Source organism: Photinus pyralis, unplaced genomic scaffold, assembly GCF_008802855.1.
Source record: "Photinus pyralis isolate 1611_PpyrPB1 unplaced genomic scaffold, Ppyr1.3 Ppyr1.4_LG4, whole genome shotgun sequence".
Taxonomy (NCBI): Eukaryota; Metazoa; Arthropoda; class Insecta; order Coleoptera; family Lampyridae; genus Photinus; species Photinus pyralis.
In genome coordinates, this window is record NW_022170511.1 from 11,150,071 (window position 1) to 11,162,082 (window position 12,012).

Sequence of the window (12,012 nt, forward strand, 5' to 3'; positions counted from 1 at the left end):
AATTTTCTTCCATTTTCTCGAACTTCTCTTCAAAATTTCTAGAATTTTCTTCGAACTTCTCTTGAATATTTCTATAATTTTCTTCATTAATCTTTCTAGGAATTTCTTCCAACTTCTCGAACTTCTCTTGAATATTTCTAGAATTTTCTTCATTAATCTTTCTAGAATTTTCTTCCATTTTCTCGAACTTCTCTTCAAAATTTCTAGAATTTTCTTCCAAATTCTCTTGAATATTTCTAGAATTTTCTTGGGTGCTTTTCATTTCTTGTTGCAACACCTGTTGGCCATTTTGGATTTGCTGGAGCAAATTGAGCATCGTTTCTTCCATTTTAGCGGCAGCAGATCTTGTTACAGGCATACACAAGTACAAGCACTTAATTTAATCTTACTTTTAATTAATTTAATTAATCCCACTTTTGACACCAATGTAACGTGATTTATAAATTCGGGTTCGATTTATATCAATATTTATTAAACAAAACTAAAACACTATAAAATCCGTACAATTTATATCGATTATTTATATCACACACTTCGAAATTTATATCAGCTTTTCGCGCTCTATGTTTCGTTCGCACTCGATCTCGTTCGATAGTAGACTCTGCCGCGATGTTCGGTCCGCAACCATTTATACACGCAAGCAATGTAAGTCCAGTACATTCTCGAATACGCGTAGAAAATTCCAGAGTGCCAAAGGCGACGTCATGTCTGCAGCATTTCCGTTACAAAAATATGAAAATGACCGAATGCAGTTTTTTACTGACAACATGCTTGAATAAAAAATTATCAGGTTTATTTTGATGCACGAGTGTAATTTAGGGGACTATTCAATTCATCTAACATTTGTCACATTTCGACCAGTGAAATGTCGAGATTTCAAATTGTTGAGCCAATGGGAATGAATTATGAATTATAGTGAATCGATAGCAAAATGAAAAGCAACTTCCGTAATTTATTTAGACGTTTATTGTTGTCATGGAAATACATTCGCGTGGGTAATTATGCTTAATTTTTCTTTTGATTCATTGAATAGTCCTCCGAATACCATTCGTAGTCGAAGTATTTGTAGATTATTTTTGAGCTGCTGCTCCACTCATGCTAGTTACGCTTTTTAATACCACTCGCGCAAGCGCTCGTGGTATTAATCAGCGTAACTAGCATTCGTGACAGCACCTCAAAAATATTCGACAATACTTCGACTACTTATGGTATTATATATGAATATTTCCCGAACAAGCATTACTTGTCAAACTGACGTTACCTACTTATAAATTGTCGGTGTATTGTGAAATTGTCCAAAGGAGTTGCCAGTTGCCATGGATATGGACAGTGCAATTATCGCAGGGCTTTTTCGCTTTCTACAGTGCAATTATCGCTGTAATTGAGCGATAATTGCACACCTCATATGGCATTTATGACATATGAGGGAAATATTCAGTTAGATACAGCCCTTAAATTAAGATGTCAATAAATTAGTTGTCAAACTATAATTCTGTGTAGTGGTACATTCCGCTTTGATTAATAGCCTGTATCTCTGACACTTTTAACGCCAACCCTTTGTATCACCATTATCTTAAACATTTTTGCCACATCTGTACATAATACTAAAAGTCTGTTTAGTTAGAGAACTCGTTCCTACTGCCACATACGGAATTATAGATCTGGATCGAAGGAGAAAATCATAGACACTGCAACGCCGAGTGTCCACCAATTCTTCACCCATAGATTAGTATACACTGCAACTTTCGAAACTAACTGTTATAAATTGAACATACTCCTTACCTATTCTTATACAAAGTACTCAGTGTATTTCTTCAAATTATGCAAGGGATACCCATAATAAGTTCAAACCTCAGGTTCGTGGTACAATTAATTATTAAATTCTTCTTCTTTTCTTTCTTGATTGACGGATAACTTTACCGGAACGGCGACCAAGGGTCGCCCACAAAGGAAACCCACGGCGCGGTCATGACGCACCAACCGCAGGACACCCAGGAGTCGACGGGCCCGCCAGGGTCGCTCCCAGAATTAAATCTTACCTAAAATGGTCGCCCACTCCTGAGACTACGTCCACGGATGTTGGATCTGTGCCGCAACGAAGAGAGACACGGTCCAGGATGCTACAGTACGCCCACGCCAACCCACACGACCTTGGGGGTCAGTATCGGTGGACATAATGGGCCACACCCACCGCCAAATAGTCGTCATTACCGACCTCCTTAGCATGTGGGCAGAGGGATTTCTGGTGAAAGTGGCATCGGCAACCACCGTTACCAACGTCGTGGAAGATGAGGTTTTCGCACACTACGGTTTCCCGAGGACAGTAGTTACAGACCACGGGCCCCAGTTCATCTCGTTCAAGTATGTTGCCGCACTTCGAAAATGAGGATGCCTACATTGGATAACATCCATCTGACACCCGCAAGCAAACCCCGTCCACCGACGTAACCCGTCACCAAGAAATAAATAAAGGACTTCGTACGCACCTCGTAGGGAAGAATCCCATCGCCTGGACGACCGTTCCCCGAAAGTGCTACTTACCCTACGCAACGCTGCCACAGGGGTCACTCCAGGCCACTAGGATACGACTCGCGTGCCAGGAGAAAACCGGGAAGAAGTGATACAGACGTGTCCACATGAACCAGGCACGCTACCGAAGCCGATACGCGAATTACGGACAAGCCCGCTCCCAGTATCAAGTAGGCGACAGGGTGATGGAAAATTCCCGAGACCAAGACGCCGAGAACTTCCACGCGAATAACACGGGGCCGTATACGATAGAAGCCCTGGCAAGCACCAACGCATACTGGATCCCGCGAGAGAACGACATGGTAAAGGTCCACCTGCACGACTTATGGCCAGCACCCCCGAGGAACCCCAACGAGCCACAACAACTACAACCACGGGCGTAACTCCTCCGAAACGGAGAGCGCCAAATTTATAAGCAGCACGGAAGTCCATAAAAACCACTTGAGTTGGGCAAGCCTGCTATCCCTAGAGCGGAGGAGAGTAGGTACTCATAAAGGAATGTTTTGTTTATGTTTCTCTTCCCCATTAATCATCTAGCAAGAAGGTAAACGTCGATAAATAGACATACCACTACCTTATAGTATAACCCAACAATTTATCTAACTATTACGTTTTAAAAAAGTGCCCTTTATCTGCAAAAGTTTGTACACAATTTATACTAATTTTCATACAGTTTCAACAGTATTATAAAAATCCGATTTTCTTAATTAACACCAAGATTATTCGTCAATTTCAATAACATATTAGCAACGCTATTCTAAACCTAAACTACTTTCGAAACATTTTATTTGATTATTTAATGTAATAATATAAATAGTTATGTAAAGTTAGCTTGTCTTTGTAGAGCTAATTTAACGTATAAAAGGCAATACCTACTTCTGTTTAAAACAAACAAAAAATGAACGCGAATTACTTTTATTTAACTTTCCGAATGTATTTATATTAAATTTTAATTAAAACTTCTAAAAAAAACAATTGCGTATCCCTATTAGTATTAACACCCGCCTATCAGACCCACAGATCAGCATAGAACGAAGTCAAATCGTGTTTTGCATATAAGAAAGAATCCCATTTATGTAACAAGTGGGTACGTAGTACCATCTCGTAATTAAATTAATTGTATTAAGGTGGGGTTTGTAAGCCTATACGACTCTCGTTAACATTTTCTTTATTTGCGAATACTAGACGTTTCGGAAAGTAATGCAGTCTTTTTTTCAGTGAAACCAAATACTTAAGGAACACGAGAATAAAATAAATAGGTACATGTTGTAACATAAACACGAATCCATAACTATTGCATTGCTTGGATGTATTTTATCGCATAGTGCTTATTCCTATAAGAAACCTTTATTTTAAAGCTTCACTTCACTTTCCAGTATAAAAGTAGCCGCGGAGATGGGTAGATGGGGTCACCGAGAAATGGAAAATATTTACAGATTTTTTCAATCTATTGGTCTAATCCCACAATTTGTCGTAAATCTGAGCGTGACTGTCTGCTGATCATTAGTGGTTTTTGATGCCTCAATGTGTATGAATTATAAATTTTAATATTCTACTTATATTCTATCCAAATTGTTCGCCTACTTTATTAGTGTCACATACCGAAGAAATTTGTTTAGAGCAACATAAATAATATTGAATATACTTACATTCGATTGACGCTTTTCCTTGAAATCGGGCCGGAAATGTGTCATTAAAAAATAAAAATAAAATAATTTTGCAACAGGAAACGCTTAAGTTTACACATGCTTGGTTTGCGACTACTTTTACGTCAAATTTGTCTGTAATAAAGTGTGTCGTTAAAATCATAGACGATCATCAATCGCCCCCCTTCTCAAATGTGGCAATAAGCTCTGTCACTACCTTATTGAGTTAGAATACAACCTCATTGATCAATTTTTTTCCAGATACTATATCTTCCACGGAGCCATGCTAGAGATTCGATTATTTCTTGTAGTCATAGTTAGCCCATGTCTCGGCGGTATAAAATAGGAACGTTAGCATAATTCGAAGTGCTAAACTATTTTGGAGTCTAAGATAAACGCTTCTGTCAAGCGAGAGGCGCTATAAATTGGAAATCTAATACTAACCCGCCCTTCCTTGCAGTATAGAGACGTCAGTTTCAAAGTCATAGACAGATTTCTGTTGTCACTATGAATGAAATTAAATCGTAAGTCTGGCATTTTATTGATCATAGGAATAGACTTATAAGAGCATCCCGGTGATTTCATTTTATATGGCTCTATCCTACGCCGATATACTTTAATGTCCTTAAATGTGAGCTTTAAAATTTGGTTCTTTGAGCTCTTTTAAGATTTTAAACGAACAGGATTTGTTTTTACGGTCTTTGATTTATCGCATCCGTATTCATCTAAATCCACTTTTTTGTCAAATATGTGCTTTTAAAGCTTTAGCCACATTTAGTTTTTATAGCTGCTTTTGGAAATATTCTGTATTTAAAGCATAATTTAGTCCATCTCTTTGTAAATACAATCGCCGTTTTCAAAATTATCTCAAGCTACCTGCAACAAGATACCGAGATCCAACATCGTTCCAAGCTAAGTATCTGTAATTCAATACGCAAAACGGAAGGTTGTGCTAATTTCCGTCTCACGGCAAAAGAGAAGTTCACAAATTACAAGTTAGCGGTAAAATTCAATGAAAATTAAAAAAAGCGAACGCAACTTGAAACTGCTCTTGTCAAGATCTCTAAATTTTTATATTTATATTTATATTTAGAGTACTCCATATTTATTTTCGCGGAAACAAATATAATTAACCTTAGATTACCAGTCGTTTCGTTCATAGAATGAGTTATTCTTAACCTCTAGGTAAGCTGGATAGTAGTTATAATAATACAAATTGTGACGGTTACTTTTGTCGAACTGTTAGCCAAGTGTAGGAGTGGATCGGTGGTGTTTTATTTAAAAACATTCTGTAGTATGTGTTACAAAATTCCTCCGTTAGATGTCGACGTTGTCGTCTCCATCCTTTGAATTTAAATCCCTTCTCATTTCTTCCACCTGTTTTGTGCTGCTCCTTGTCCCTATAAAAGTATGATTGTCAAGATTTCCAGCAAAATTTTTCCTGTACCTCTTACCGACCAGAAACAAGAACCAGAAATCACTTCCTATACTTATTACTAACTAGAAACGAGAACCAAAACCAGATTCCATACCCCGATTAGAAAACCAGAAGTCGTTTTAATTTATTTTCTGTTTTGTTTTCATTTTACCGAGAGCTTTCTTTTTTAGTTTCAATATTATTTCCCAGATTGATAATTAGTTTTATTGTCGCTTTACTCACCTGTGTTACGGGGGTCTTGAATCCTAGTAGGGTTAAAACCCTGCAGGCTACGCTACCTGATACAGCAACGCTAACTTGCGTTCATGCATTCGGTCGGTATCGGACCGAAGTATTATCATCTCCGTGGGTGCTGCCCGATTCAACTGGCTTCGAGAAGAAGTCGCTTGAACTGGGTGGAAGTTTCCTTTAAGGTCCCTATCGCCAGGTATATCCTTGCCGACCTTATCTGGAAGTCACATCGAGGCATATTCTTTCAGGTTAAGTAAACTAAGGTCTTGTGGCAGAATCCAGTAAAAACCTGGTTTAAGTTAAGGAGAAAGCTTCCTGTATTTCCTATACCTGTATCCAGCACGCAGCACGAGTTGGAGGAGCACATAAGGAGGGCGGCGTATGTCGCTGGCCATATCTGGGGATGTGCAAACCAGGTGATGAGAAGCTCTACAAGTCCAGAAGGATGGGGATGGACTCTTGAAGCCAAAGGCTGGAAGGTTCTGTAGTCCAAGCTGCCACAAGTATGGAAGGCAGTCCGTGCTCTGGACAGGTGTGGCTGCGCGACAGGCTGCGAGACCCTTCGGTGCAACTGCCGGCGACACGGATTGCCATGTTCCCCTGGGAGATTGCTCAAACAAAGGGTAAGAATATTGTATACTTTCGGATATACCTAATTTACTACCGAACCTTTAATATTTATACCAGGTGAATATTCCCAAAACGAACATAGGGAATTAACATGGGAAAAGGGGTTTTTGTAGATAGTTGCTCCCCATGTTAACTTAGAGGGTTGATCATGACACCAATCGAAAGAAGATTTTTTTCCTCGTCTAATGATATACGAATTAGTTCATTTTCAGGTGTATTTCTCACTATATTATCAAAAACTCGAGAAATCCACTTACCAAAATCATGTTTAGCCATGACTAAGACAAAAAGCAGATTCAAACGTCGAAATCAATATCAGTTTATGACGCCTGGCATTAATTTTTTTGTAAAATGCGGTTCACTGAGGAAAAAGTATTTATAATAAACAACGTTTACAGCGGAAATATTTACTCTAGTACGCCATATTTGTTTTCCGTGCATGTGAAAACCTATTTCAATTCGTTAGGAAATTTCCATGGCTTAACATGATTTTGCTAATTGGATTTATTGCCGAATTTTTGATAAAATAATGAGAAATACACCTGAAAATAAGCTAATTCGTATATCATTAGATGAGAAAAAAACCTTCTTTTGATTGGTGTCATTACAAACCCTCTAAGTTAACATGGGGAGCAACGATCGGCAAAAAACGTTTTTCGCATGTTAATTTCCTACGTTCGGTTTTAAAATATTCACCCGGTATGTGAAATCTCAGAGGAGGTCAGCGATGTACTTGGTGATCCTTCATAGGCTTATACATTTTTTATCCCATGTTTTAGTATATCTTATGTTTTGTTAATGTGTATTTTTATTAAATAAAACATTACAAATTTATATAGGTATTAAAACTTTGGAATATCTTGGGTTTCACCGCGTGCGACATCTTCAAAAGTGCAGTAGGGAAGCCTCTCATGCAGTTCCGATGCCAGTAGGTTATTTTTGTTATCATAAATGAATTCCCTGACTCCAAAAACATAACTCTAGACACCTTACACCAATTCGATCAAAAGTCTGTCATTTTCCAAAAATGGCGGCTTTTCACGGACTTCCTGTATCCGGATTACATTTCTGGCACTACCATTGGATTCCTCAGGTTAAAATCATCCGAAATCGACACCCAGATCACGTCTCTAGGCCATATTTAGTTTTAAAAATAAATGTTACAATAAATCACCCCCACTCCCTCTAAATCTACCCACACGGAAAATGTCAAGTGTTCTTCGGGCCAAATCGTCTAAATGGCTCTAAGGAACAGCTGTACCAAGTGGCACCTTGGTATAAGAAAATGCAGTATCTTTTGGTATACCGCTAGTACTACAATGATAGAACAAGTTCCGAAGCGAGTTGTTTTACTCCTGATTAGTTGGCGGCGTGCCTGCAAAAATTAGATAAGCGCTAGCCGGCTCTGTATTCGAAACTTGCACTTAAAATGAAGTTAATTAATGTAAAGGGTTCATGAGCTTCCGTTTGGCCTTTTGAGTATGTATAATTAGCATGCACTAATAAAATGAGTTACATTAAAGGAGCGCCGATTGAGAAAATGTTGGTGTCAAATTGTTCGCGCTTAACTAACGAATCGATTGCCAGATGTTCGAGAATTTTTTCACGAACAGGAGCCGAGTAACTAATTAAAAATCAAATTGATTGGTTTCGATTTCGTATTGAATACGCGCAGAGTTGGATTTTCCCTGTTCCACTTCTACTAAATTGGGTTTTCTTTATAAGGTAGCGCTCAATTTTGGAAGGAACTTTTTGCGTTCTGCTTGCCGTAAGGAAGTTAGATCTTTTGCCACTTTTGGGTGTTGTAAGTAAGTTGGATCTTTTGCCACTTTTGGGTGCTGTAATTAAGTTAAGCCTTTTGCCTGTTCTACTAACCGTAAGCAAATAGATCTTTTGCCTTTTTGATTGCCGTACGTTACGTCTTTTGCCGATTATATTTACAACCGTACTGTACCGATCCTTTTGCCGTTTTGCTTTCGCATTTTTACCATCATTTTTTTTACATTTTCAATTTGTTTTCTTCCGATGGGAAATTTGCCGCTTGGGCCGTAACTTGGTTTTAGGGTTACCGAAGTGACCGCCGCCATTTGCTGGACCTGATCGTAGGATTCCTTGAATTAAAATCTCTGATTGAGACTACCTCCGAGGTAACCGAGACCGACCCGTCCTTCCGGGGTAACCGCCGACCTCGTCCAGGGGCGAAATTTTCGTCTGGTGGCGCTCGAGTCCGTCCGTCCGTTCCCTGTATCGCCGTTTCGCCGTTTTCTTCCGCCGACTATCGTTTAATAAATTACTATATCTTGTGTATTAATATATTTCATTAAATTAGAGTCCAATAATAATTGAACTAATTGGTTTTAATTCCCCCAGCTCACCGAATATGCGCGAGCAGCCCAAGTTCGTCGCAGGACACGAGTCAAATAAAAAAATTGATTAAAATGGGTCGTTTGTTAATGTGGCAATTATAAATTCATTACTGGCATGAAACAAATCGAAGGTGTCCAGGGAATTGTAGCTATTTATTTGGGTGTAAAAAATACTAAAATCGAACGTATAATGACTTCTTTATTGGATAAACTAATTAGTAGTACCACCTGTTGGTTATAATTGAAATTCCATTAAATAGAAATATGACAATTTACCGCACACTTCACTGAATGTGAGTTATGCGCAAAGTATAATACATGCCAGCCATCACTAGGTAGTAGATTCAATATTATTCATTTTGGATAACTACTCATTTGACGCATGTATCAGTTCCGTAAGTTATTATAGATCAAAGGCAAAGATTAATTTCATTTTTTGCGTTTTTGTGGACGTGAATGATACGTGCGGAAGACATTGTTTTATTACACCGCTTTATCAATGACACAAAACTTTCATCGCTTAAACTTTCAAGCGCTCAAACCGATTTCTAGTTTAAGACCAGGATCTCGTTTTATAAAAACCTTAACAAGTAGTCTTATTTTGCGATTTAGTCTAAACCGCAAATGTGCCGTCCGTAGAGATTTCCTAATTCGAAACCGGAAACGCACAAAAAGTTTAAAACGGGGATCAATTCGCGTAGGTCAATACGTGCCGTGAAAAATTAATGAGAGATGTAAAATGTGAGCGAAAACCGCATTTAGTTGAAAAACTGCGAATGATGGAGAATAACTCCCAATCGGCAAGAGACCGAAAAGCTTTTCCACATTATATACGCTCTTGTTTCTTTTCAACGCATTACTATGTGCATAACGTTTTTGAATTCTTTATATTCCTTCTCTCTTGTTATTTTCGCGGCGCCATGGCCGTTTATCACTCTAAATCAGAAGTTTTTAATGACCATTTTGGATTTACTACTTTAAGCTTGCCTGTTTTGCTTTCTATATAGTTACTTTGAAAAGATAAATTGGCGATTTTTTAAAAGAAAACTTTTAGGAATTCTTCTAAACATAATAGATATAACACCACTATGTTCTATGGGGCGGTATTTAAAATTTGAATTAACTGGCCTCCCTTTCCCAAATTACTTTAACTTTAAATGAGCATGCACACGCCTGTTGAATCACAGTGCCAGCTCGATTTTCTTGAGTAAACCCCGCAAATACAACTTGCGTACAGTTCAACTGAATTAATTATTGACCACTATGAAACGAATAGGAATTTTCATCTAAAACCATGTCCATCAGGAATTCCAAATCCAACACAATTATATCGTGTAGGAGAGCGTGTAGGTTCTCCAACTGCGAGTTTTAGAAGGATCACGTAGAAAAGTAAATATAGATTTAGGGAATTAGTGGCGTTTCGGTCTGTCAATAATTCTAATCCATTCCGTTTGACTGAGAAGCAGAATGCGTAACTAATCACAAATTTTGGCGAAATCAAACATTTTTAAACAATTTTTAAGTGTGAGAACGAAACGCGTTATCTATACTCAATTGAGGAATATAAATGGAATGTCTAACACAAAGGAACAGTAATCCCTTGGCATTATTTAAAAAAAAAGGTAATTTATTACTCGTTTTAGTAATGAATTGTGTGATAATATGGTGGAAGTTCCAATTTGGTTTGTGCTTTTTGTTTCCTTCAATTTAAATTATGTGTTCCTTGGAGCGTGTAGAATCCCATAAATGTGCATTATCGGAAAAGAATAAGTATCTTAAATAGGTACGATCTGAAAGCGATTGTTCCGTAGGAACGTCATTTTTTAGCCAGTTCTCCTGAATTATTAATGCCCGCTTTGATATGTGATAATCGTATGTGGGGGAAATTGCTGAACGATGCTCAGAATATGAATCTGTCAAAACAGAATGTAAGGATTACGAAAAACTTATATTAAAAAAGGGAATGGATAAATGTGTTTAGTTTCTAAGTATTTTTGATTTATTACATGGCTGCCTGTTTTAAAATTGCTAGAAATACCTACTTTTCGGAACAATCATTAATCAAAATGAATAATAAAGGAGAATTTACAGAAATTTTAACTCACTTTGCATTTGAATGTCGGACTAATGGCGATCGAAATTTGTTCAATTTGGAAGGTAAAATGCATTTTCTATGACGGCGAAGCTTAATTAACTTGGAGATATAATGGCGAACTGTCGATAACATTCTGATTTGTACTAACCACATCATATTTCTTAGGGCTCAAAGTTATTTTATCATGGTCTGTTTAAGGGTTTGAAGTCCTTTAACGTGATAATGAAAATAAATCGAAAAACGGTAAAAAAAAACTGATAGCGGACAGGTATAACTGCAACGTCATCCTTCAAAATTTTTCACATTTGTTTGTGTATCACTTTATGCTAATGAGTTTAAGGATAAGCAGGTTTCGCCGATAAAAAACACGAATGTTAGTTATTCAACGACGCGGACGGAAAGGGAAGAAGATTTAAAATAGCAGAGGAAAACGTGAATCCAGGCTTTTTTGATGGTGGACGTTAATCGTTGTTTTTGTTTGTGGACGTTCTTGCCGATGAAAGCAGGCAAAAGACCTAAGATAACAATAATGGGATCTACTAAGACTTGTAGTGAGGTCGTGAGTCAAACATGTTCGCCGGGCACCCAGTAAACCACACAACCCCGAAGAAAAACACTACTCTCGTTCCACAAGCAGCTACTAAGTGTAAATCCCTCCCTTATCTTTTCGCTGAAGTAGTACACGAATAAATACCACAAAAATGAAATACAATATCAGTATTACAACAGTAATTAGCAACTACTGTGGTATGTATCATACTTTGGTTAGGTTCTATTCCCAACGTAAAACAAAGTTTATGATTTAACTAAGTGATTTCAAAATTTAAAAAATAAGAGGAGTGAATATCGGAATGGCGGAGTTAATGGCACGAAGAGACTCAGAACTCAACTCGCATATGGCTAACAACTGAACTCTATGGTAACCCAAATTATTAATTATTAATCAAATAAGTTGGGGCGTCCATGTATTAAGAAGACTCTGTTTTATTATGTGACGTTTTGACTTGAAGGCAACCTTAAATATAGACAAGCGGTGATTCTATCGATTTACGAATTGAATTCGCTACGTAAGTAGCG